The sequence below is a fragment of the Bactrocera oleae genome, chromosome X, assembly GCF_042242935.1.
Source record: "Bactrocera oleae isolate idBacOlea1 chromosome X, idBacOlea1, whole genome shotgun sequence".
Taxonomy (NCBI): Eukaryota; Metazoa; Arthropoda; class Insecta; order Diptera; family Tephritidae; genus Bactrocera; species Bactrocera oleae.
In genome coordinates, this window is record NC_091541.1 from 23869210 (window position 1) to 23896895 (window position 27686).

Genomic DNA, 27686 nt, shown 5'->3' on the forward strand with positions numbered 1-27686 from the left:
TGCAAGGATGAGAGGTCGGCTTGTTGGCTGAGGGAGATCGCTCCCAAGCTAACAGGCTGGAACGGCCCCATCCTCTGCGCGAAAAAGGGGGACGAAATTCCGCCCATGCACAGCATGACGGTCTTCCTCCCCAGATGCGCAGGAAAGCCTTACGAGTTTGCTTTAGGTCTCATTCGCAATCAGAACGATGGCCTCGATACATCGGCCTGGCGGGTGACCAAGAGCATAGCGGATTCAGGATGGAAGCTCAACCTCTGCATTGATGACGAATCATACAAATTCGTCAGGAGGGTGAGCTTCCGCCTGAACTACAGGTTCAGCTCGGTGGTCCTGAGGCCGTTCGAGCCAAAAACGATCACCGAGGGCGATGCGGGAAAAGAAATGCAGGTGGATGAGGTTGCGACTCAACCCTGCGCAAGTACGTCGAAGCAGGCGGCAACTGCTGAGACAATGGCGAAGGTCCCCTCCGAGAAGACGGGCGAGCAAGGAGGGGCGCTACCCTCCACTCAGGAGCTTCTGGAGGGGCTCACAAACCTGGCGGGAGACATCGCGGAGGACGGTGAGCATGAGGACCAACTCCTCATGGAACCGATCCTGTAGTGGGGCCGCGTCTAGAAGTTGCCCAGGTGAACCTGCATCACGCGGCGTCAGCCTCGGCGGTTATCGCGAGCAGGTTCACGATGGATGGACTGGGCATACTGCTGATCCAGGAGCCGTGGGTCAATAAAGGAGAGGTCAGGGGCCTCAAAACGGAGTCAAATAAGGTAATCTGGGATCTCTCAAGTGAGAGACCCAGAACCTGCATAGTACTTAGGAACGGTATTGACTTCTTCTGTATTTCAGAGTTCCTAACTCAGGACCTGGTCGCTGTGCAAGCGAAGAACGACGAAGGAGCGGACTTCGTCGTGGCAGCGGCCTATTTTCCGGGGGAGACTCCGACAGCACCCCCAGAGGCAGTCGGCAACCTGGTGGAGTATTGCAGGAGGAATAAGCTGCCCCTCATTATGGGCTGCGACGCGAATGCCCACCACACCGAATGGGGCAGCACGGACTGCAACACACGGGGTGAGTCTCTTATCGAGTTTATAGTCAGTAAGAATTTAAGTATAGCAAATGTGGGGTGCGAACCCACTTTTGTAACTAGTGTCAGAAGGGAGGTGCTTGATATCACGCTCAGTAACGAGTCTGAGGTAGGGCTGATCTCACAATGGAGGGTATCATCGGAACCCTCCATGTCGGATCACCGTATCATAAGATTCGTGCTGGGGATGGGGGTCAAGCAACTCCCTCCCAAACGTATCCCTGGGAACACGGACTGGGCCGCTTTCAGGGAAATACTCGCAACTAAAATTAGCAGTAGGGAGCAGCTGGATAGAAGCGCAACGGCTTCTGGATTGGAGAGCAGACTGTCTGCCCTAAACCAATCCATTATAGAAGCTTATCATAGCAGCTGCCCCCTAAAGACAACCGCCAAGGGCGGCAAATGCTCCTGGTGGTCTAGTAAACTCTCAGTACTAAGAAAAACGGTGCGCAAGCTATTCAATAAGGCTAAGCGCACCGGAAACTGGGAGGATTACAGATGCAGCCTAACTGCTTATAATAAGGAGATTAGGACCGCGAAACGGAAGAGCTTTAGGAAGTTCTGTGAGAGCGTCTCCTCAACCCCAGAGGCAGCTAGACTGCATAAGGCTCTGGCTAGAGGAAAGACGGACACAGCACTAGCGATTAAACGATCTGATGGGACCTATACGTCCAGCGCAGAAGAAAGAGCTACGGCTCTTCTACTAGCGCATTTCCCGGAGACGATTCAAGAAGACCAGATTCGACCTATGGTCGAACGTAGGCCGTCACGCTTGGACTGGACAGTCGCAAAACAGCTCTTCAGTGCAGACTCCATCAAGTGGGCGCTGGCCTCCTTTGAAAAATATAAGTCACCGGGTGCGGACGGTATCCTTCCAGCTTTCCTGCAACAGGGGGAGCAGGTGCTACTGCCCCACCTTGTTCGGCTGATGAGGGATAGCCTAGCGCTGGCGTATATCCCAGAACCATGGCGCACCGCAAAGGTGATCTTCATACCCAAAGTAGGGAGGAAAGACTACTCATTGGCGAAATCGTTCAGGCCAATCAGTCTTACTTCCTTCCTACTCAAAAGTATGGAAAAGATCATAGACCACGAAGTACGATCGAAGGTGCTGAAGGCATCACCGCTTCATGAGAAGCAACATGCTTACAGAGCAGGCAGGTCAACAAACACTGCTCTGTACCAGCTAACCTCAGAGATCCAGAATTCGTTAGATAGGGGCGAGGTGGTGTTATGCGCCTTCCTCGACATAGAAGGTGCCTTTGACAACACGTCTCACGAGAGCGTGTCAAGAGCACTAGAGAAAAGGAGCGTGGCAGCACCAGTGCGCAGATGGATTACAGCCGTACTGCGCACTAGGGTGGCGGAAACCGCAGTAGGAGAAACTAAAATTCGTCTGGGAACAACAAGAGGCTGCCCACAGGGTGGAGTGCTATCCCCCCTACTTTGGAGCCTAGTTGTGGACGATCTCCTTGAGCGGCTGACTAGCAATGGAATCCGCTGTCAGGGATATGCGGATGACATTGTTATCTTAGCTAGAGGAAAATTTGAAGACACACTCTGCGATATCGTTCAGAGGGGATTGGGACTGGCAAAGGGATGGTGTAGTGGGGTTGGCTTAAGCATCAACCCCGCTAAAACTACAATCATTCCCTTCACCAGACGGAGATCACTGCCGGGCCTCAGGAGTATATCCCTGGACGGCAGAGTGGTTGAGATGGCCAGCACGGTCAAGTACCTGGGCCTCACACTGGATTCCACACTACGATGGAATCAGCATGTGAACCAGACCTTAACCAAAGCTACTAAGGCACTCATGGTGTGCAACCGACTTGCTGGGAAATCCTGGGGGTGCTCCCCAAGGACTATCAGGTGGATGTACACCATGATCGTGAGACCGATTATCACGTATGGAGCGGTATCGTGGGGTTCGAGAGCATCGCAGACTTCGGTAGGACTTAAACTGTCGAAGCTGCAAAGACTTGCCTGCATCTGCGCGTCGGGAGCAATGCGAACGTGTCCGACCGCAGCACTGGAAGTCATGCTAGAACTTTCACCGCTACACCTGGTAATCAAACAGACTGCCAAACGAACTCTGCTCCAAATGACAGCAGAGGGAGCTGGCAAAGGGAAGGTAATCTCATCCCAACAGATGAAAGAGCTAAGTGAGGAAATACCACTAGCCCTTCTCCCAAGGGATAGCATTACCAAAGTAGTAAACTTCAGTAGAAAGTTTCAAGTAACCCTTGGCAGCAAATCTGAGTGGAATGACTCTTCACTGGACCGGCTGCTAAGGGGTAGCACCATCAAGTGGTACACCGACGGGTCGAAAACGGAGGAGGGGATTGGTGCAGGGGTCGCTGGGCCAAGCACCAAACTCTCCATTCCCATGGGAAGTTTCCCAAGCATTTTCCAAGCTGAGGTCTATGCTATAAGTCGGTGTGTAGGGATAAACCTCCAACGCAACTATCGCAATAAGAGTATCGCTATACTCAGCGATAGTCAGGCGGCACTAAGAGCGATCTCAGCCTATGAGGTCAGATCTCTCCTAGTGATGGAGTGTATAGAACGGCTGAACAGCCTATCTAAGCAAAACCGAGTACACCTTATTTGGGTGCCTGGCCATAGGGGTATAGCTGGGAACGAACTAGCTGACGAATTAGCCCGCTCTGCAGCCTCTACAAAAATGGTAGGGCCGGAACCATACATAGCGGTTGGTCCTCATACCATCAAAGAGCTCCTCCGAAGGGAGGAAAGAGCAAGCAGGGAGATACATTGGCAACAACTTCAGGGCATGCACCATGCCAGACTGCTATTGGGGGGTTACGACCTCAAGCGGTTTAAAGCCATAATTAATCTCCCCAGAAACAAATTCCGGCTACTGGCAGCGTTCTACACCGGCCATTGCAGGCTCAAGAAGCACCTCTTTAACATGGGCATAGCCTCTTCTGCAAACTGCCGGTTCTGCGACATAGAGCCGGAAACCCCTGAACATCTGCTGATGAACTGCACAGCAGTCTGCAGACGCAGAATCATGGGCCTGGGATCCATGTTTCCACACAGGGATCGTATCGCCTCACTAGCACCCAGCAGAATATTGGAGTTTATCAACATGCTGGGGCTAGATGAGTCGCTATGACTTAGGGGAGGGCACAAAAGAACATATGTCGCGGTGAATACCTGTAATCTAATCTATCTTTCTATATTCATTAATTGGTTCTTGATTTTTCCAAAGCGAAATTGGTTATTGTAGCTTAAGTGGTTTAGGAGATATGTAAATTAAACCTATTATAGAGCGGAGTGACGCCCTTTTTTTAAGCTTTAGTCCACAGTTTCTTCTTGCTAATACAACCACCTGTACCAAATTACAGTTTTAGATCTTAATTTGGTGCTTAGTTATGGCATTTTATAGGTTTTCGGTTAGTGACGTTTTGTGGGCATGACAGTTTTCCGCTTACACCCATCTACGAACTTACTTTTTTGCCAAGAAATACGTGTACAAAGTTTCATTACGATATCTCAATTTCTACTCAAGTTACAGCGGGCACGGACAGACAGACATCTCGATTCAAGCTCGTCTCGTCATTCAAGGCAGTCGGGTCTAAGTAACCGTAACGGACCTGGATTTTTATCCGGCCACGGACTGTTAACTCGGCACCATTCCTCGAAATTGCTTCAGGATTGTTTTCTGCTGCTACAACAACAAGTAATTTTCGTATACGTATATGTTTATACTGATTGTTACTACTAAAGAAGGCGGTTTATTTAGGACGCACCATGTGGAACAGGTAAGACATTTTTATAAAACAACAGAAAATCGTATTGAGAGTTGCATCGGTAAGGCATTGCGGCTATTTTGCTAGAACGACGCAAAGGCAATTATAACAAACCAAATGCAATATCTAACATACAAAAATAGCGGAATTCCTACAGTGTTTATAAAAAGTTTAATTATAATTTCAGATGAGTGCATAATGGCTCTCAAATATTCTCGAAGCATTGCACAGAATAATACGATATTTAAATGGCAGTGATGAAGTATTCGGTGGTGCTTGCCGACAGCCCCGTTATTCTTAGCTTTTTTAAGTCAATGAGATTAGAAAATGTTTAAGCAATCGTTCTTATGGTCTTGACTTCAATTGACCATAAATCTTCGGTTGAAAATTGGTTCACTTATTAATATCCAGCGTCATTTCAATTCATCTCAATTATGCAACGGTACACGTTTGGTAATCGTAAAGATTACAGGAAATAATTTTGCAGCAACGATTTTGCCTGGGAAAATTGTCCCCTTGATACGTTTTTCAATCATACTGTCAGAATGGACGATACGAATACAGCTGAATTAAATTGAATTTGAAAATGTTTATTACTATAAGTATTATTGTTATAAATTAAGAATGAATTATCTCATATGTTATTAATTAACAACTTTGAAAATTACTCTCTTGCTACAAAGTTGCATATCTTATATTTATTTGTGCTTAATAACAAATCTAAGAAAATTTGTATCAATTATTTTCAAATTTGGAAATCATTTTCATAATTAATGTTCATATTTTAACCCCTTGGATTCTTACACCGGATATAACGTTTTCGTTTTTATTCATTATTCATAAGTGGAATTTTACATTATTGAATAGTTTATAATTAATGTATACCTTAGCCACAGCAACGCTTGGACGAGATCCTCTAGCTTAATATTTATATTGAGTTGGTGTAAAAAAGGACAACCATAGTATCGGAATTATTTGTATTCGGGATATGAGGTTTGAACCAAGGTCAGCGCTAAACCACATAATTTAAAACTTGTCCATTTAATATCATTAAAAAATTTGGAGCAACCCAAACAGTTTAAGCTGGAGAGTGGTAAATCATTATACAGTCGACGATAACAAATTAGAACCACGTTGTTTTTAAGGTGATTCTAATTTCTAAAAGGATTTTATTAGAAAATATATATTTTTCCTATTAAAACAAAAAAAAATCGATATGTAGTCAGTAAAAAATAAAGATAATTTTCAAAGCTAAAGTATTATTTCATATAATTGACTCAATGAACAACTTCACTACTAATCTTTACTTGACATATAGTCGATATGGAAAGCCAGCAGATTGTTTATGTGCTCAGTAAAAAAAAAATTTACTGTGATTGCACCATTTTATGAAATTATTAACTCTTTCAAACAAAATAATAGCTCAATTATCGATAAGAAAAAAACAAAAAAAAATACACTCAGAAATTCGAATTTTCGATTGTAATTACAAACTCTGATTTTAATTTCTGGAAATTCAAATTACTGAAGATTCTTATTTGTCGGCGTCGACTGTATAGGGTATGTTGGACCAGGGAAAGGTCTGGGCTGATTGCATTGACTTTCGACTTTCAATTTTATAATTTCACATATTTTCGGCATTAAACTATAGTGTATTCAATATTATACGTTCCGTTAATTTTGTTTAGATATCTTACATATTAACCGATATATATTGTGCCCAGAAGGTTTCAAAAAATTGTAAATAAAACGAAAAATTTTTAATCTTCATTAATATTTATTCTGTCGCATTCGCAATATGCTCCTTCTGAAGTGTATCGCTATGCCACCTCTTTTTCCAACCATCGAAACATGCCTGGTAGACGCTGTCCGGGATCGTCTTCAGTTTCCTCTGCTAATTTTCTTTTACGACCTCAATCGAGTCGAAACGGGTTCCACGGAGTGGTAACTTGACTTTTGGTAACAAAAAAAAGTCGCATTGGGCCAAATCCGGTGAATACGGTGGTTGATCGATGGTCTTTTTGCAAAAATTCATTTTTTTTTCGATAGAATAAATTCACCATAAGCCTTTTCTAACATTCGCAAAGATTCCGCACACTAAATTTAGTTCGAAACACAAAATGTTATGCAAATTCTTTGTTCAATATTTTTTTTTATTATAAAAATCGCAAAACACTACAGAGGTCGACATAGGGCGCTCATATTTGGCATAGTATTTAATGACAGTGCTACTAACTTAACAAAAAATAAGTGCTGAAAAAAAGCGGTGTCTTGGGCTTCTAAAGCATCGCAGACTTCGGTAGGACTTCAACTGTCGAAGCTGCAAAGACTTGCCTGCATCTGTGCGTCGGGCGCAATGCGTACGTGTCCGACTGCAGCACTGGAAGTAATGCTAGAACTCACACAACTACATATGATAATCAAACAGACAGCCAAACAGACTCTCCTCCAAATGACAGCAGAAAGATTTGCCAGAGGGAAGGTAATCTCGCCCCAGCAGATGAAGGCGCTAAGTGAGGAAATGCCACTAGCCCTTCTCCCAAGAGACAGCATTACCAAAGTAGTAAGCTTCACTAAGAAGTTCAAAGTTACCCTTGGCAGCAAGGCGAAATGGAATGATTCATCGCTGGACCTGCTGCTAAGGGAAAGCACTATCAAGTGTTACACCGACAGCTCGAAGACGTTGGAGGGGATTGGTGCAGGGGTCGCTGGGCCAAGCACCAAACTCTCCATTCCCATGGGAAGCTTTCCTGGCATTTTTTAGGCTGAAGTCTATGCTATAAGTCGGTGTGTAGAGATAAACCTCCAACGCGGCTATTGCAATATAAGTATTGCAATACTCAGCGATAGTCCGCTTTCTGCATGAGGTTAGATCGCTTCTAGTGCAGAAGTGCATAGCCGGAAATGAACTGGCTGACAAATTAGCCCGCTCTGCAGCCTCCACAAAAATGGTAGGACCAGAACCATGCGTAGCAGTTGGTTTACATACCATTGCAGGGAGGGAGAGACATTGGCAACAACTTTAAGGAATGCGTCATGCCAGGTTGCTAATGGGAGGTTACTACCTCAGACGGTTTAAAGCCGTAATCAATCTCCCGAGGAACAAATTCCGGCTGCTTGTCGCGTTCAACACCGGCCACTGCAGGCTCAATAAGCAGCTATGCAACATGGGATTAGTCTCTTCTGCAAACTGCCGGTTCTGTGACATGGACCCGGAAATCCCAGAAAATCTGCTAGTAGACTCCACAGCAGTCTGCAGACGCAGAATTTAGGCCCTGGCATCCATGTTTCCAAACAGAAATCCTATCACATCACTAACAACCAGCAGAATATTGGAGTTTATCAACATGCTGGGGCTAGATGAGTCGCTATGACTTAGGGGAGGGCACAAAAGACCATATGTCGCGGTGCATACCTGTAATCTAATCTATCTTTCTATATTCATTAATTGGTTCTTGATTTTTCCAAAGCGAAATTGGTTATTGTAGCTTAAGTGGTTTAGGAGATATGTAAATTAAACCTATTATAGAGCGGAGTGACGCCCTTTTTTTAAGCTTTAGTCCACAGTTTCGTCTTGCTAATACAACCCCCTGTACCAAATTACAGTTTTAGATCTTAATTTGGTGCTTAGTTATGGCATTTTATAGGTTTTCGGTTAGTGACGTTTTGTGGGCATGACAGTTTTCCGCTTACACCCATCTACGAACTTACTTTTTTGCCAAGAAATACGTGTACAAAGTTTCATTACGATATCTCAATTTCTACTCAAGTTACAGCGGGCACGGACAGACAGACATCTCGATTCAAGCTCGTCTCGTCATTCAAGGCAGTCGGGTCTAAGTAACCGTAACGGACCTGGATTTTTATCCGGCCACGGACTGTTAACTCGGCACCATTCCTCGAAATTGCTTCAGGATTGTTTTCTGCTGCTACAACAACAAGTAATTTTCGTATACGTATATGTTTATACTGATTGTTACTACTAAAGAAGGCGGTTTATTTAGGACGCACCATGTGGAACAGGTAAGACATTTTTATAAAACAACAGAAAATCGTATTGAGAGTTGCATCGGTAAGGCATTGCGGCTATTTTGCTAGAACGACGCAAAGGCAATTATAACAAACCAAATGCAATATCTAACATACAAAAATAGCGGAATTCCTACAGTGTTTATAAAAAGTTTAATTATAATTTCAGATGAGTGCATAATGGCTCTCAAATATTCTCGAAGCATTGCACAGAATAATACGATATTTAAATGGCAGTGATGAAGTATTCGGTGGTGCTTGCCGACAGCCCCGTTATTCTTAGCTTTTTTAAGTCAATGAGATTAGAAAATGTTTAAGCAATCGTTCTTATGGTCTTGACTTCAATTGACCATAAATCTTCGGTTGAAAATTGGTTCACTTATTAATATCCAGCGTCATTTCAATTCATCTCAATTATGCAACGGTACACGTTTGGTAATCGTAAAGATTACAGGAAATAATTTTGCAGCAATGATTTTGCCTGGGAAATGTCCCCTTGATACGTTTTTCAATCATACTGTCAGAATGGACGATACGAATACAGCTGAATTAAATTGAATTTGAAAATGTTTATTACTATAAGTATTATTGTTATAAATTAAGAATGAATTATCTCATATGTTATTAATTAACAACTTTGAAAATTACTCTCTTGCTACAAAGTTGCATATCTTATATTTATTTGTGCTTAATAACAAATCTAAGAAAATTTGTATCAATTATTTTCAAATTTGGAAATCATTTTCATAATTAATGTTCATATTTTAACCCCTTGGATTCTTACACCGGATATAACGTTTTCGTTTTTATTCATTATTCATAAGTGGAATTTTACATTATTGAATAGTTTATAATTAATGTATACCTTAGCCACAGCAACGCTTGGACGAGATCCTCTAGCTTAATATTTATATTGAGTTGGTGTAAAAAAGGACAACCATAGTATCGGAATTATTTGTATTCGGGATATGAGGTTTGAACCAAGGTCAGCGCTAAACCACATAATTTAAAACTTGTCCATTTAATATCATTAAAAAATTTGGAGCAACCCAAACAGTTTAAGCTGGAGAGTGGTAAATCATTATACAGTCGACGATAACAAATTAGAACCACGTTGTTTTTAAGGTGATTCTAATTTCTAAAAGGATTTTATTAGAAAATATATATTTTTCCTATTAAAACAAAAAAAAATCGATATGTAGTCAGTAAAAAATAAAGATAATTTTCAAAGCTAAAGTATTATTTCATATAATTGACTCAATGAACAACTTCACTACTAATCTTTACTTGACATATAGTCGATATGGAAAGCCAGCAGATTGTTTATGTGCTCAGTAAAAAAAAAATTTACTGTGATTGCACCATTTTATGAAATTATTAACTCTTTCAAACAAAATAATAGCTCAATTATCGATAAGAAAAAAACAAAAAAAAATACACTCAGAAATTCGAATTTTCGATTGTAATTACAAACTCTGATTTTAATTTCTGGAAATTCAAATTACTGAAGATTCTTATTTGTCGGCGTCGACTGTATAGGGTATGTTGGACCAGGGAAAGGTCTGGGCTGATTGCATTGACTTTCGACTTTCAATTTTATAATTTCACATATTTTCGGCATTAAACTATAGTGTATTCAATATTATACGTTCCGTTAATTTTGTTTAGATATCTTACATATTAACCGATATATATTGTGCCCAGAAGGTTTCCAAAAATTGTAAATAAAACGAAAAATTTTTAATCTTCATTAATATTTATTCTGTCGCATTCGCAATATGCTCCTTCTGAAGTGTATCGCTATGCCACCTCTTTTTCCAACCATCGAAACATGCCTGGTAGACGCTGTCCGGGATCGTCTTCAGTTTCCTCTGCTAATTTTCTTTTACGACCTCAATCGAGTCGAAACGGGTTCCACGGAGTGGTAACTTGACTTTTGGTAACAAAAAAAGTCGCATTGGGCCAAATCCGGTGAATACGGTGGTTGATCGATGGTCTTTTTGCAAAAATTCATTTCTTTTTTCGATAGAATAAATTCACCATAAGCCTTTTCTAACATTCGCAAAGATTCCGCACACTAAATTTGGTTCGAAACACAAAATGTTATGCAAATTCTTTGTTCAATATTTTTTTTTATTATAAAAATCGCAAAACACTACAGAGGTCGATATAGGGTGCTCATATTTGGCATAGTATTTAATGACAGTGCTACTAACTTAACAAAAAATAAGTGCTGAAAAAAAGCGGTGTCTTGGGCTTCTAAAGCATCGCAGACTTCGGTAGGACTTCAACTGTCGAAGCTGCAAAGACTTGCCTGCATCTGTGCGTCGGGCGCAATGCGTACGTGTCCGACTGCAGCACTGGAAGTAATGCTAGAACTCACACAACTACATATGATAATCAAACAGACAGCCAAACAGACTCTCCTCCAAATGACAGCAGAAAGATTTGCCAGAGGGAAGGTAATCTCGCCCCAGCAGATGAAGGCGCTAAGTGAGGAAATGCCACTAGCCCTTCTCCCAAGAGACAGCATTACCAAAGTAGTAAGCTTCACTAAGAAGTTCAAAGTTACCCTTGGCAGCAAGGCGAAATGGAATGATTCATCGCTGGACCTGCTGCTAAGGGAAAGCACTATCAAGTGTTACACCGACAGCTCGAAGACGTTGGAGGGGATTGGTGCAGGGGTCGCTGGGCCAAGCACCAAACTCTCCATTCCCATGGGAAGCTTTCCTGGCATTTTTTAGGCTGAAGTCTATGCTATATGTCGGTGTGTAGAGATAAACCTCCAACGCGGCTATTGCAATATAAGTATTGCAATACTCAGCGATAGTCCGCTTTCTGCATGAGGTTAGATCGCTTCTAGTGCAGAAGTGCATAGAATGGCTGAACAGCCTATCAGACCACAACCGAGTGCACCTTATTTGGATGCCTGGCCACAGGGCTATAGCCGGGAATAAACTGGCTGACGAATTGGCCCGCTCTGCAGCCTCCACAAAAATGGTAGGACCAGAACCATGCGTAGCAGTTGGTTTACATACCATTCCTTAAAAGCTGCTCCGTAGGAAGGAAAGAGCGGGCAGGGAGAGACATTGGCAACAACTTTAAGGAATGTGCCATGCCAGCTTACTACCTCAGACGGTTTAAAGCCGTAATCAATCTCCCGAGGAACAAGTTCCGGCTGCTTGTCGCGTTCAACACCGGCCATTGCAGGCTCAATAAACAGCTATGCAACATGGGATTAGTCTCTTCTGCAAACTGCCGGTTCTGTGACATGGACCCGGAAATCCCAGAAAATCTGCTAGTAGACTCCACAGCAGTCTGCAGACGCAGAATTTAGGCCCTGGCATCCATGTTTCCAAACAGAAATCCTATCACATCACTAACAACCAGCAGAATATTGGAGTTTATCAACATGCTGGGGCTAGATGAGTCGCTATGACTTAGGGGAGGGCACAAAAGAACATATGTCGCGGTGAATACCTGTAATCTAATCTATCTTTCTATATTCATTAATTGGTTCTTGATTTTTCCAAAGCGAAATTGGTTATTGTAGCTTAAGTGGTTTAGGAGATATGTAAATTAAACCTATTATAGAGCGGAGTGACGCCCTTTTTTTAAGCTTTAGTCCACAGTTTCTTCTTGCTAATACAACCACCTGTACCAAATTACAGTTTTAGATCTTAATTTGGTGCTTAGTTATGGCATTTTATAGGTTTTCGGTTAGTGACGTTTTGTGGGCATGACAGTTTTCCGCTTACACCCATCTACGAACTTACTTTTTTGCCAAGAAATACGTGTACAAAGTTTCATTACGATATCTCAATTTCTACTCAAGTTACAGCGGGCACGGACAGACAGACATCTCGATTCAAGCTCGTCTCGTCATTCAAGGCAGTCGGGTCTAAGTAACCGTAACGGACCTGGATTTTTATCCGGCCACGGACTGTTAACTCGGCACCATTCCTCGAAATTGCTTCAGGATTGTTTTCTGCTGCTACAACAACAAGTAATTTTCGTATACGTATATGTTTATACTGATTGTTACTACTAAAGAAGGCGGTTTATTTAGGACGCACCATGTGGAACAGGTAAGACATTTTTATAAAACAACAGAAAATCGTATTGAGAGTTGCATCGGTAAGGCATTGCGGCTATTTTGCTAGAACGACGCAAAGGCAATTATAACAAACCAAATGCAATATCTAACATACAAAAATAGCGGAATTCCTACAGTGTTTATAAAAAGTTTAATTATAATTTCAGATGAGTGCATAATGGCTCTCAAATATTCTCGAAGCATTGCACAGAATAATACGATATTTAAATGGCAGTGATGAAGTATTCGGTGGTGCTTGCCGACAGCCCCGTTATTCTTAGCTTTTTTAAGTCAATGAGATTAGAAAATGTTTAAGCAATCGTTCTTATGGTCTTGACTTCAATTGACCATAAATCTTCGGTTGAAAATTGGTTCACTTATTAATATCCAGCGTCATTTCAATTCATCTCAATTATGCAACGGTACACGTTTGGTAATCGTAAAGATTACAGGAAATAATTTTGCAGCAACGATTTTGCCTGGGAAAATTGTCCCCTTGATACGTTTTTCAATCATACTGTCAGAATGGACGATACGAATACAGCTGAATTAAATTGAATTTGAAAATGTTTATTACTATAAGTATTATTGTTATAAATTAAGAATGAATTATCTCATATGTTATTAATTAACAACTTTGAAAATTACTCTCTTGCTACAAAGTTGCATATCTTATATTTATTTGTGCTTAATAACAAATCTAAGAAAATTTGTATCAATTATTTTCAAATTTGGAAATCATTTTCATAATTAATGTTCATATTTTAACCCCTTGGATTCTTACACCGGATATAACGTTTTCGTTTTTATTCATTATTCATAAGTGGAATTTTACATTATTGAATAGTTTATAATTAATGTATACCTTAGCCACAGCAACGCTTGGACGAGATCCTCTAGCTTAATATTTATATTGAGTTGGTGTAAAAAAGGACAACCATAGTATCGGAATTATTTGTATTCGGGATATGAGGTTTGAACCAAGGTCAGCGCTAAACCACATAATTTAAAACTTGTCCATTTAATATCATTAAAAAATTTGGAGCAACCCAAACAGTTTAAGCTGGAGAGTGGTAAATCATTATACAGTCGACGATAACAAATTAGAACCACGTTGTTTTTAAGGTGATTCTAATTTCTAAAAGGATTTTATTAGAAAATATATATTTTTCCTATTAAAACAAAAAAAATCGATATGTAGTCAGTAAAAAATAAAGATAATTTTCAAAGCTAAAGTATTATTTCATATAATTGACTCAATGAACAACTTCACTACTAATCTTTACTTGACATATAGTCGATATGGAAAGCCAGCAGATTGTTTATGTGCTCAGTAAAAAAAAAATTTACTGTGATTGTACCATTTTATGAAATTATTAACTCTTTCAAACAAAATAATAGCTCAATTATCGATAAGAAAAAAACAAAAAAAATACACTCAGAAATTCGAATTTTCGATTGTAATTACAAACTCTGATTTTAATTTCTGGAAATTCAAATTACTGAAGATTCTTATTTGTCGGCGTCGACTGTATAGGGTATGTTGGACCAGGGAAAGGTCTGGGCTGATTGCATTGACTTTCGACTTGCAATTTTATAATTTCACATATTTTCGGCATTAAACTATAGTGTATTCAATATTATACGTTCCGTTAATTTTGTTTAGATATCTTACATATTAACCGATATATATTGTGCCCAGAAGGTTTCAAAAAATTGTAAATAAAACGAAAAATTTTTAATCTTCATTAATATTTATTCTGTCGCATTCGCAATATGCTCCTTCTGAAGTGTATCGCTATGCCACCTCTTTTTCCAACCATCGAAACATGCCTGGTAGACGCTGTCCGGGATCGTCTTCAGTTTCCTCTGCTAATTTTCTTTTACGACCTCAATCGAGTCGAAACGGGTTCCACGGAGTGGTAACTTGACTTTTGGTAACAAAAAAAAGTCGCATTGGGCCAAATCCGGTGAATACGGTGGTTGATCGATGGTCTTTTTGCAAAAATTCATTTTTTTTTCGATAGAATAAATTCACCATAAGCCTTTTCTAACATTCGCAAAGATTCCGCACACTAAATTTAGTTCGAAACACAAAATGTTATGCAAATTCTTTGTTCAATATTTTTTTTTATTATAAAAATCGCAAAACACTACAGAGGTCGACATAGGGCGCTCATATTTGGCATAGTATTTAATGACAGTGCTACTAACTTAACAAAAAATAAGTGCTGAAAAAAAGCGGTGTCTTGGGCTTCTAAAGCATCGCAGACTTCGGTAGGACTTCAACTGTCGAAGCTGCAAAGACTTGCCTGCATCTGTGCGTCGGGCGCAATGCGTACGTGTCCGACTGCAGCACTGGAAGTAATGCTAGAACTCACACAACTACATATGATAATCAAACAGACAGCCAAACAGACTCTCCTCCAAATGACAGCAGAAAGATTTGCCAGAGGGAAGGTAATCTCGCCCCAGCAGATGAAGGCGCTAAGTGAGGAAATGCCACTAGCCCTTCTCCCAAGAGACAGCATTACCAAAGTAGTAAGCTTCACTAAGAAGTTCAAAGTTACCCTTGGCAGCAAGGCGAAATGGAATGATTCATCGCTGGACCTGCTGCTAAGGGAAAGCACTATCAAGTGTTACACCGACAGCTCGAAGACGTTGGAGGGGATTGGTGCAGGGGTCGCTGGGCCAAGCACCAAACTCTCCATTCCCATGGGAAGCTTTCCTGGCATTTTTTAGGCTGAAGTCTATGCTATATGTCGGTGTGTAGAGATAAACCTCCAACGCGGCTATTGCAATATAAGTATTGCAATACTCAGCGATAGTCCGCTTTCTGCATGAGGTTAGATCGCTTCTAGTGCAGAAGTGCATAGAATGGCTGAACAGCCTATCAGACCACAACCGAGTGCACCTTATTTGGATGCCTGGCCACAGGGGTATAGCCGGGAATAAACTGGCTGACAAATTAGCCCGCTCTGCAGCCTCCACAAAAATGGTAGGACCAGAACCATGCGTAGCAGTTGGTTTACATACCATTCCTTAAAAGCTGCTCCGTAGGAAGGAAAGAGCGGGCAGGGAGAGACATTGGCAACAACTTTAAGGAATGCGCCATGCCAGCTTACTACCTCAGACGGTTTAAAGCCGTAATCAATCTCCCGAGGAACAAATTCCGGCTGCTTGTCGCATTCAAGACCGGCCATTGCAGGCTCAATAAACAGCTATGCAACATGGGATTAGTCTCTTCTGCAAACTGCCGGTTCTGTGACATGGACCCGGAAATCCCAGAAAATCTGCTAGTAGACTCCACAGCAGTCTGCAGACGCAGAATTTAGGCCCTGGCATCCATGTTTCCAAACAGAAATCCTATCACATCACTAACAACCAGCAGAATATTGGAGTTTATCAACATGCTAGGGCTAGATGAGTCGATATAACTTAGGGGAGGGCACAAAAGACCATATGTCGCGGTGCATACCTGTAATCTAATCAATCTATCTATACTCATTAATTGGTTCTTGATTTTTCCAAAGCGAAATTGGTTATTGTAGCTTAAGTGGTTTAGGAGATATGTAAATTAAACCTATTATAGAGCGGAGTGACGCCCTTTTTTTAAGCTTTAGTCCACAGTTTCTTCTTGCTAATACAACCCCCTGTACCAAATTACAGTTTTAGATCTTAATTTGGTGCTTAGTTATGGCATTTTATAGGTTTTCGGTTAGTGACGTTTTGTGGGCATGACAGTTTTCCGCTTACACCCATCTACGAACTTACTTTTTTGCCAAGAAATAGGTGTACAAAGTTTCATTACGATATCTCAATTTCTACTCAAGTTACAGCGGGCACGGACAGACAGACATCTCGATTTAAGCTCGTCTCGTCATTCAAGGCAGTCGGGTCTAAGTAACCGTAACGGACCTGGATTTTTATCCGGCCACGGACTGTTAACTCGGCACCATTCCTCGAAATTGCTTCAGGACTGTTTTCTGCTGCTACAACAACAAGTAATTTTCGTATACGTATATGTTTATACTGATTGTTACTACTAAAGAAGGCGGTTTATTTAGGACGCACCATGTGGAACAGGTAAGACATTTTTATAAAACAACAGAAAATCGTATTGAGAGTTGCATCGGTAAGGCATTGCGGCTATTTTGCTAGAACGACGCAAAGGCAATTATAACAAACCAAATGCAATATCTAACATACAAAAATAGCGGAGTTCCTACAGTGTTTATAAAAAGTTTAATTATAATTTCAGATGAGTGCATAATGGCTCTCAAATATTCTCGAAGCATTGCACAGAATAATACGATATTTAAATGGCAGTGATGAAGTATTCGGTGGTGCTTGCCGACAGCCCCGTTATTCTTAGCTTTTTTAAGTCAATGAGATTAGCAAATGTTTAAGCAATCGTTCTTATGGTCTTGACTTCAATTGACCATAAATCTTCGGTTGAAAATTGGTTCACTTATTAATATCCAGCGTCATTTCAATTCATCTCAATTATGCAACGGTACACGTTTGGTAATCGTAAAGATTACAAGAAATAATTTTGCAGCAACGATTTTGCCTGGGAAAATTGTCCCCTTGATACGTTTTTCAATCATACTGTCAGAATGGACGGTACGAATACAGCTGAATTAAATTGAATTTGAAAATGTTTATTACTATAAGTATTATTGTTATAAATTAAGAATGAATTATCTCATATGTTATTAATTAACAACTTTGAAAATTACTCTCTTGCTACAAAGTTGCATATCTTATATTTATTTGTGCTTAATAACAAATCTAAGAAAATTTGTATCAATTATTTTCAAATTTGGAAATAATTTTCATAATTAATGTTCTTATTTTAACCCCTTGGATTCTTACACCGGATATAACGTTTTCGTTTTTATTCATTATTCATAAATGGAATTTTACATTATTGAATAGTTTATAATTAATGTATACCTTAGCCACAGCAACGCTTGGACGAGATCCTCTAGCTTAATATTTATATTGAGTTGGTGTAAAAAAGGACAACCATAGTATCGGAATTATTTGTATTCGGGATATGAGGTTTGAACCAAGGTTTAGATCAATTCCATTCATAGTCAGCGCTAAACCACATAATTTAAAACTTGTCCATTTAATATCATTAAAAAATTTGGAGTTTAAACTGGAGAGTGGTAAATCATTATACAGTCGACGATAACAAATTAGAACCACGTTGTTTTTAAGGTGATTCTAATTTCTGAAAGGATTTTATTAGAAAATATTATATATATTTTTCCTATTAAAACAAAAAAAAATCGATTTGTAGTCAGTAAAAAATAGAGATAATTTTCAAAGCTAAAGTATTATTTCATAAAATTGACTCAATGAACAACTTCACTACTAATCTTTACTTGATATATAGTCGATATGGAAAGCCAGCAGATTGTTTATGTGCTCAGTAAAAAAAAATTTACTGTGATTGCACCATTTTATCAAATTATTAACTCTTTCAAACAAAATAATAGCTCAATTATCGATAAGAAAAAAACAAAAAAAAATACACTCAGAAATTCGAATTTTCGATTGTGATTACAAACTCTGATTTTAATTTCTGGAAATTCAAATTACTGAAGATTCTTATTTGTCGGCGTCGACTGTATAGGGTATATTGGACCAGGGAAAGGTCTGGGCTGATTGCATTGACTTTCGACTTTCAATTTTATAATTTCACATATTTTCGGCATTAAACTATAGTGTATTCAATATTATACGTTCCGTTAATTTTGTTTAGATATCTTACATATTAACCGATATATATTGTGCCCAGAAGGTTTCCAAAAATTGTAAATAAAACGAAAAATTTTTAATCTTCATTAATATTTATTCTGTCGCATTCGCAATATGCTCCTTCTGAAGTATATCGCTATGCCACCTCTTTTTCCAACCATCGAAACATGCCTGGTAGACGCTGTCCGGGATCGTCTTCAGTTTCCTCTGCTAATTTTCTTTTACGACATCAATCGAGTCGAAACGGGTTCCACGGAGTGGTAACTTGACTTTTGGTAACAAAAAAAGTCGCATTGGGCCAAATCCGGTGAATACGGTGGTTGATCGATGGTCTTTTTGCAAAAATTCATTTTTTTTCGATAGAATAAATTCACCATAAGCCTTTTCTAACATTCGCAAAGATACCGCACACTAAATTTGGTTCGAAACACAAAATGTTATGCAAATTCTTTGTTCAATATTTTTTTTTATTATAAAAATCGCAAAACACTACAGAGGTCGACATAGGGCGCTCATATTTGGCATAGTATTTAATGACAGTGCTACTAACTTAACAAAAAATAAGTGCTGAAAAAAAGCGGTGTCTTGGGCTTCTAAAGCATCGCAGACTTCGGTAGGACTTCAACTGTCGAAGCTGCAAAGACTGCGTACGTGTCCGACTGCAGCACTGGAAGTAATGCTAGAACTCACACAACTACATATGATAATCAAACAGACAGCCAAACAGACTCTGCTCCAAATGACAGCAGAAAGATTTGCCAGAGGGAAGGTAATCTCGCCCCAGCAGATGAAGGCGCTAAGTGAGGAAATGCCACTAGCCCTTCTCCCAAGAGACAGCATTACCAAAGTAGTAAGCTTCACTAAGAAGTTCAAAGTTACCCTTGGCAGCAAGGCGAAATGGAATGATTCATCGCTGGACCTGCTGCTAAGGGAAAGCACTATCAAGTGTTACACCGACAGCTCGAAGACGTTGGAGGGGATTGGTGCAGGGGTCGCTGGGCCAAGCACCAAACTCTCCATTCCCATGGGAAGCTTTCCTGGCATTTTTTAGGCTGAAGTCTATGCTATATGTCGGTGTGTAGAGATAAACCTCCAACGCGGCTATTGCAATATAAGTATTGCAATACTCAGCGATAGTCCGCTTTCTGCATGAGGTTAGATCGCTTCTAGTGCAGAAGTGCATAGCCGGAAATGAACTGGCTGACAAATTAGCCCGCTCTGCAGCCTCCACAAAAATGGTAGGACCAGAACCATGCGTAGCAGTTGGTTTACATACCATTGCAGGGAGGAAGAGACATTGGCAACAACTTTAAGGAATGCGTCATGCCAGGTTGCTAATGGGAGGTTACTACCTCAGACGGTTTAAAGCCGTAATCAATCTCCCGAGGAACAAATTCCGGCTGCTTGTCGCGTTCAACACCGGCCACTGCAGGCTCAATAAGCAGCTATGCAACATGGGATTAGTCTCTTCTGCAAACTGCCGGTTCTGTGACATGGACCCGGAAATCCCAGAAAATCTGCTAGTAGACTCCACAGCAGTCTGCAGACGCAGAATTTAGGCCCTGGCATCCATGTTTCCAAACAGAAATCCTATCACATCACTAACAACCAGCAGAATATTGGAGTTTATCAACATGCTGGGGCTAGATGAGTCGCTATGACTTAGGGGAGGGCACAAAAGACCATATGTCGCGGTGCATACCTGTAATCTAATCTATCTTTCTATATTCATTAATTGGTTCTTGATTTTTCCAAAGCGAAATTGGTTATTGTAGCTTAAGTGGTTTAGGAGATATGTAAATTAAACCTATTATAGAGCGGAGTGACGCCCTTTTTTTAAGCTTTAGTCCACAGTTTCGTCTTGCTAATACAACCCCCTGTACCAAATTACAGTTTTAGATCTTAATTTGGTGCTTAGTTATGGCATTTTATAGGTTTTCGGTTAGTGACGTTTTGTGGGCATGACAGTTTTCCGCTTACACCCATCTACGAACTTACTTTTTTGCCAAGAAATACGTGTACAAAGTTTCATTACGATATCTAAATTTCTACTCAAGTTACAGCGGGCACGGACAGACAGACATCTCGATTTAAACTCGTCTCGTCATTCAAGGCAGTCGGGTCTAAGTAACCGTAACAGACCTGGATTTTTATCCGGCCACGGACTGTTAACTCGGCACCATTCCTCGAAATTACATCAGGACTGTTTTCTGCTGCTACAACAACAAGTAATTTTCGTATACGTATATGTTTATACTGATTGTAACTACTAATGAAGGCGGTTTATTTAGGACGCACCATGTGGAACAGGTAAGACATTTTTATAAAACAACAGAAAATCGTATTGAGAGTTGCATCGGTAAGGCATTGCGGCTATTTTGCTAGAACGACGCAAAGGCAATCATAACAAACCAAATGCAATATCTAACATACAAAAATAGCGGAATTGCTACAGTGTTTATAAAAAGATTAATTATAATTTCAGATGAGTGCATAATGGCTCTCAAATATTCTCGAAGCATTGCACAGAATAATACGATATTTAAATGGCAGTGATGAAGTATTCGGTGGTGCTTGCCGACAGCCCCGTTATTCTTAGCTTTTTTAAGCCAATGAGATTAGCAAATGTTTAAGCAATCGTTCTTATGGTCTTGACTTCAATTGACCATAAATCTTCGGTTGAAAATTGGTTCACTTATTAATATCCAGCGTCATTTCAATTCATCTCAATTATGCAACGGTACACGTTTGGTAATCGTAAAGATTACAAGAAATAATTTTGCAGCAACGATTTTGCCTGGGAAAATTGTCCCCTTGATACGTTTTTCAATCATACTGTCAGAATGGACGGTACGAATACAGCTGAATTAAATTGAATTTGAAAATGTTTATTACTATAAGTATTATTGTTATAAATTAAGAATGAATTATCTCATATGTTATTAATTAACAACTTTGAAAATTACTCTCTTGCTACAAAGTTGCATATCTTATATTTATTTGTGCTTAATAACAAATCTAAGAAAATTTGTATCAATTATTTTCAAATTTGGAAATAATTTTCATAATTAATGTTCTTATTTTAACCCCTTGGATTCTTACACCGGATATAACGTTTTCGTTTTTATTCATTATTCATAAATGGAATTTTACATTATTGAATAGTTTATAATTAATGTATACCTTAGCCACAGCAACGCTTGGACGAGATCCTCTAGCTTAATATTTATATTGAGTTGGTGTAAAAAAGGACAACCATAGTATCGGAATTATTTGTATTCGGGATATGAGGTTTGAACCAAGGTTTAGATCAATTCCATTCATAGTCAGCGCTAAACCACATAATTTAAAACTTGTCCATTTAATATCATTAAAAAATTTGGAGCAACCTAAACAGTTTAAACTGGAGAGTGGTAAATCATTATACAGTCGACGATAACAAATTAGAACCACGTTGTTTTTAAGGTGATTCTAATTTCTGAAAGGATTTTATTAGAAAATATATATTTTTCCTATTAAAACAAAAAAAAATCGATATGTAGTCAGTAAAAAATAAAGATAATTTTCAAAGCTAAAGTATTATTTCATAAAATTGACTCAATGAACAACTTCACTACTAATCTTTACTTGACATATAGTCGATATGGAAAGCCAGCAGATTGTTTATGTGCTCAGTAAAAAAAAATTTACTGTGATTGCACCATTTTATCAAATTATTAACTCTTTCAAACAAAATAAAAGCTCAATTATCGATAAGAAAAAAACAAAAAAAATACACTCAGAAATTCGAATTTTCGATTGTAATTACAAACTCTGATTTTAATTTCTGGAAATTCAAATTACTGAAGATTCTTATTTGTCGGCGTCGACTGTATAGGGTATATTGCACCAGGGAAAGGTCTGGGCTGATTGCATTGACTTTCGACTTTCAATTTTATAATTTCACATATTTTCGGGATTAAACTATAGTGTATTCAATATTATACGTTCCGTTAATTTTGTTTAGATATCTTACATATTAACCGATATATATTGTGCCCAGAAGGTTTCCAAAAATTGTAAATAAAACGAAAAATTTTTAATCTTCATTAATATTTATTCTGTCGCATTCGCAATATGCTCCTTCTGAAGTGTATCGCTATGCCACCTCTTTTTCCAACCATCGAAACATGCCTGGTAGACGCTGTCCGGGATCGTCTTCAGTTTCCTCTGCTAATTTTCTTTTACGACCTCAATCGAGTCGAAACGGGTTCCACGGAGTGGTAACTTGACTTTTGGTAACAAAAAAAGTCGCATTGGGTCAAATCCGGTGAATACGGTGGTTGATCGATGGTCTTTTTGCAAAAATTCATTTTTTTTCGATAGAATAAATTCACCATAAGCCTTTTCTAACATTCGCAAAGATTCCGCACACTAAATTTGGTTCGAAACGCAAAACACTACTGAGGTCGACTGATCTCTACAGCTGCTGCAAACTGGTCGACATATGGCGCTCATTTTTGGCATAGTATTTTATGACAGTGCTACTAACTTAACGAAAAATAAGTGCTGAAAAATATTCAGCGCGGGCAGATTAAATGACAATTTCCGGAAGCTTTCTGGTCACAATGTATACGGTGTTAAGCCAACCGGAACTGTCAAAATCTTATATTATGTATATGGGTATTGACCCAATTTTGGCATTACTACATATTACAAACAGAAAAAGATGCTGTCAGAGTTTCACTAATGATCAACAAAATTTGCTCATAATAACTTGTTTTGGTAGCTATTTCGGTAGTTTGAACATGTGTGAAACCCACCCACTCTCTATATAATAGTTATGTTGAAAACCGCTAAAAGAAACTAAATGAACATAAAATTTCACAGCCCAGATCGTTCGGAAAGGCTCTATCGGACCCGGGGTCGAAATTGAACAAGTTGCGTTGCAGCGGTCATCTTTGGGTAATATCTCATAACTCAAGAACGAATATTAAGTATATAGACATTGCGGGTAGTGTTGACCCGATTTTATTTATTCTTGGTATTACGACATACCATTACTACAAAAAGAGATGCTCTTTGAGTTTCAATAAAATACCTTACAGATTGAACATTATATAAGGTATAAAATCTAAGCATGGTCGCCGAAATAACAGCTCTTGGCTGGATAAATTCCGGGTATCCCACCGATCTTTCTCGCTTCTTCTCTGCGAGAAGCTTGATAACACTCTCCCGCACTAAATCCAAAGGGACCATATTCACGAACTGGACATAGGAGTGCAGACTGGCGTTATACTTGTTGTTGTTGTTGTTGTAGCGACAGAATTCTGCCGAGTTGACAGTCCTTGGCCGGAATAAATCCGGGTCCGTTCCGGTTACGTAGACCCGACTGTCGTGGGAACGGCAGTTATACTTGATAACCTGTGCTTCTTCAAAAGTTGACAAAAGTCGAAAAATTATATACAATTTCTTGCGTTATAAGTCGGAGTTCGGTTGAAATAATAAAGGCGGTAACAATAAAGTGATTTTAACCAAGAGAGCAATTTTGGGAAAATCATCCAACTCACGTCAATCGGCCTCCAAGATCTGAGCAAATGCTGGTGTACTGTTTAAAGGGTGCTAAGGAATGCTCCATAATTGAAACTATTAAAACTAAAGAAAAAACGACCACTTAAGGTTCCCCGAAAAGAAACACGAATACATTTTGCGCCGGAGCCTTAAAGTCTGATTTTCAAACGATTAAAGTTTCCATGATCTACGAAAGAAGGAAAATCAGCTGCAATTACTGCATAGTTGTAAGAGCGATGTTACGGTGTGGCGAGTCATTTTGTTGTTGTTGTTGTAGCGGCAGAATTCTGCCGAGTTGACAGTCCTTGGCCGGAATAAATCCGGGTCCGTTCCGGTTACGTAGACCCGACTGTCGTGGGAACGGGTGTGGGGAGCATTCTTCTAATATGGTACGTGCGAACTGCAATTTTAGAATACAAATATGAATGCAAACGCGTATAAAAAACATACTGGAAATGGTTTTTTTCTTCGTTGTACGATACGATGAAGCACTGCCCGGGGCGTTTAAGTCTGGGATTGAAAGATAAAAAGTCGATTTAATGCAGTGGGCGCCTTACTTACCTGACATCAATAAAATACAAAAGGTTTCAGGATGGTTGGCTCGCACAGTTTTCGAGTCCGGCCGGCAGTATTACACTAAAGAGAAATTAGTTGAAGGTATAAAAAATGCTTGGTCATCAATTTCCATAAATTACATTGGAAAATTGTAAGAATCGCTACCCAATCGGATCTTCCGAGTTTGGGGTTATAAAATGGGAGAGATTGGATGTTAGAGGATGTTTGTCAGATTAAGAATATATATATGTATGTATATAGAGCTGCTGGACACTTATAGTTTCCGAGATATTCGCATTTTAAGTCCAAAAGTTCACAAACTAAAGCATACACTTTTTTTATGTAATATTATGAGCTTTATATAGTGCACAAATAGTTTCCAATCGTAATTAAAGTTTTGTTATTTTTGACTTATTTAGACAATAACAAAAGGCTTGCACGCAAACAAATAATAAGAGTTACCTACCATACCCAGAGCATTAACCGTTCCCATGACAGTCGGGTCTACGTAACCGCAACGGACCCGGATTTATATCCGGCCATCCCGTCGAAAACGACCGTTGTTGTTGTAATGGTTACCTAGTCCCCGCTTGTATGACAAGTTATAGTTTGGTTGTCGTCGCTGTCATCTAACGAGGGGCCCAAGAAACGAGTTGTTTCGACGGGGTTGGACCATAGGGAAAAGGGTGTTAGATGAGTTGGGTTTGTTGGGCATGCAAAGAGGTGGTTAGTATCATGCCGAGAGTTATTGCACGCAGGACATATGTTTGGAATGACGGGGTCTAGTTCGTAGCATCGCAAACTTCAACTAACGAAACATGCAAGAGTTGCCTGCATCTGCGCAACGGGTGAAATGCGTACGTGCCCAAACGCAGTACTGGAGGTCCTCCGAAAACTCACATCTCAAGAAGCATATATTTAATATGGGTATAGCATCTTGTGCAAACTGCCGGTTCTGCGACATCCCGAGCACCTGATGCTTTACTGCACAGCAGTCTGCACGCAGGATTAAGGCAGTTAGATTTATTATATGTATCCGAATAGGGATCACTTCGCCTCACTAGCACCTAGCAGTATACTAGAAATTATCGATGTACTGACAGAGGGAAGGGCACAATAAACCTTAGCGGTATATTCCTCAATTTATATTTATCTACCATATCCATTTTTTGCATACGAACAAAAGTAAACAAAAAGGGAAAGATTGTATTGCAAATTACAATGAGTTTTTCAATTTAATTAAATCGAGCATTTTTATATACATACAAAGTCCACTAAATTGTCTCTATACATTTATTTACCCATTATAAGTGTAAAATACATTATACACTAAAAACTACATAGCCTTAGTTGTCAAAATTTGTATTTTTTAACCACAAATCTCTTAAAAACCATACGTACACAGGTATATTTCCAAACTTGAAGATCGATCAGCCCATACCCGTATTAATCCAGCGGGGGTGGGCCATTATTTTGGCATTCTTTTGTAAGGGGCACCTAGTGCGAAATTTTGAAGAAATCGATTTCGTTTTTCATATTTCGATCGTTTATACCTTTAAAAATAACATACTAAAATTTCAAAACGATATCTCAAATAATCCATTATAGGGTAGCCGCTCAGTTCAATCAGTTAATGGGATAACTTTAGAATACCGACCTAGGATTTCGAGGAGTAAATGGGTATGGGCGAATAGAGGAGTAGAGATCCTCTAGATCAACAATAAATAGCCCCGGGAAACTTATAGTTTTCAAGATATTTAAGTTTAAAGTTGAACAAAACTTAGCAAAATAATTTCAACCCCTTTTTGCTTTGGCGGCTGTTGGTGTTGTTGTAACAGTTATCCTTAGGGGAAAGTAAAAAAAGTCAACTGTCATCGAAGTCATTTAATGGTCGGCTCAGGAAACGAGCTGTTTCGACGGATTCTGACCGTAAGGAGAGAGTAATTAAGTGAGTAGGATTCATGGGGCATGCAAAGAGGTGATTAGTGTCGTGCGGAAACTCGCTGCATGCAGGACATAAGTTTTGTATGTCGGGGTCTACTCTGGATAGGTAGAAGTTTAACCTGCTAGGGTCCACCATATAATGTATAATAAATGTGCACAAACGAATTAGTGAAGTGTTAGTGAATATAAAAGTGAAAAATATAAGTCTACTAGAAGACCTCGGCCACGCCTTGCTGTGACTAAGGTATAATTAAATTATATTGAGTAAGGAGTTTAATTTAGTAAAATTTTATTATTAAAACTAATTTCAAAATTTTTTTCTGTCCTATAGCTCGATTACCGAGCCTGTTATGATTTAAATATTTATTTTGTGCGACTGAGTAAATACGGGCAATTAATTAATTTTGTCCGAGTACAATAGTGTTGAAATTGGCTGGAAGTTTAGGGCATTTCGTATTTGATTGCAGTTAGTATATGAAATCTAACTTCTATTCTGAAATCTAACTCATAGTATACATATTTTATTATTATTAAATACTTACATTAAAATGAAATCATCACTGGTATTATTAATATTACCTACCTTCAAAGCCTGTACATTTAATTGTGGCGAGTAATTTTCAAAAATTAGTAAAGTAGTACCATAGAATTTAATTAAGTAACCACATTTCCGAAGAAATGATCCTCTTTCAATATAGTCTATGGCTGTGAATGCTAGGCATCGTTACGAGGTTTTTTAAAATAAGCAAAAGTAAATGTATTTTTTTAATTTTTCCGAGACATTTTCTTAATCTTTTTTTCTGTAAGAACCTTCTACAGAGTATTAGAAAGCTACAAAAAAAAACAGCCAAATCGGTCTAGCCGCTCTCAAGTTATGGCGTGA

General features: G+C 39.3%; 1 protein-coding gene and 1 long non-coding RNA gene across 7 annotated transcripts in view; one reads left to right on the plus strand and one right to left on the minus strand.

Moving 5' to 3' along the window:
* The window catches only part of Zyx (lipoma-preferred partner zyxin), a 412145-nt gene that overhangs the window by 374166 nt on the left and 10293 nt on the right, over nt 1-27686 (minus strand). For all 6 annotated transcript variants that reach the window (XM_070112677.1, XM_070112673.1, XM_070112674.1 and 3 more), the window contains exon 3: nt 24866-24940. The gene's annotated coding sequence lies outside the window, so the exon portion shown is untranslated. The remainder of the gene's footprint in view (nt 1-24865; nt 24941-27686) is intronic.
* Nucleotides 240-964, plus strand: LOC138857997 (uncharacterized). The gene is made up of 2 exons (XR_011397253.1): nt 240-764; nt 844-964. It is a non-coding gene; the product is annotated as an uncharacterized lncRNA (long non-coding RNA).